The following is a 1,398-nucleotide window of genomic DNA, read 5'->3' as shown; positions in this document are numbered from 1 at the left end:
TAAAGGATGAATCAAACAATATAATCTTAGGTGGTTTTATGAACAGGAAATTAAATTAACTGATTTTCCCAAACACCTTTCTCATTGAACGTATGTAAAAAAAGTTGGGAACAAAATGTTTGTTAAATGGTTAGGTTTTGATTCAAGTCAAAATTCATGGATAACATCATCAGATATATTAAAATAATGATTTTATGTATAACACTTTTAAAATAAAATAAAATAAAAGTTTTTTTTATTAAGTCAAAATTAATTATTACACATCATCTCCTGATCCTCAATACCCTGTTTTTAAAAACTTAATGTAACTCGACATAAAAAAAATCGCCATCTGGTAGCAAATTATTCAATGAAAATAAATAATACTGTTGCATTTTATCTCATAATTGTATTATAGTATTTATTGTCGTTTACAATTATTTAATAAAAAAGATTTTGATTCAACTTGTATAATATGAAATATTAAAACCGTTTAGTCTTAGATGAAATTAAGTATATCCTTTGAGAGGATTTACCATATTAATTCTTAATTGTAATCTATCTATTTTTACAAGTGACCATCCGGATTTTTTGCTTACAAACGTGTCAACCTCAACTAATATTTTATTAATCATTTTATTTAATATTTTATTAAAATCAGATGAATTACATGCAAGTATATTAGAAGTTTTAAATACCATGTTCTGCACTTCTTGTGTAATTATTCGTTCGTACACACTTTCTACATTCAAATTGAATTTTATTGATGTTTGCAGACATGATTGTTTCAACTTTAAAATTATTTTATCTAAAGCATAGTTTAAAAATTGTTTATAGTCTATAAATTTCAAATTATTCTTAATCATAAATGTCTTAGAACATTTTTTAAATCTTTCAATTTCAATTAATTCTATTGATTCTGATGATTGACGGTTTGAAACTATTGATTTTGATGGTTGACGGTTTGAAATAGTTTTCCTCATCCTTCCCATAATACAACTGTAAACATAAAATATATAAGGGGGTAATGTATTACATTTTTCTAACATCATATGAAACAACTCTATTTCAATTATAATTATACATATATACTTTTTTCTTTATTAATAATATTATTATGTCATATTAATATTTTATTTAATATTTTTTTATTAAGGGGCCTCTATAGGCAACTTCTTATACATTCGTTTGTTTAATAATATTATTCTGTTTTTAGCTAAATGTAATCTTTGTACGTTTTTATTATTATGATTTTGTAAAGTTTAGCTAACCAGTCACCAAATATGTTATTAACATATTTTATAATCGATTAATTTATAATAATTTATAATTATTGATTGTTTTTTTTTTTCTCATGATTTGTACACAGTTTAGTCAATTTTTTATATTTAATAATATATTTTCCTATATATTTTATAA

Source organism: Acyrthosiphon pisum, unplaced genomic scaffold (genome assembly GCF_005508785.2).
Source record: "Acyrthosiphon pisum isolate AL4f unplaced genomic scaffold, pea_aphid_22Mar2018_4r6ur Scaffold_61;HRSCAF=397, whole genome shotgun sequence".
NCBI lineage: Eukaryota > Metazoa > Arthropoda > Insecta > Hemiptera > Aphididae > Acyrthosiphon > Acyrthosiphon pisum.
Note: the sequence above shows the minus strand (reverse complement) of the source record.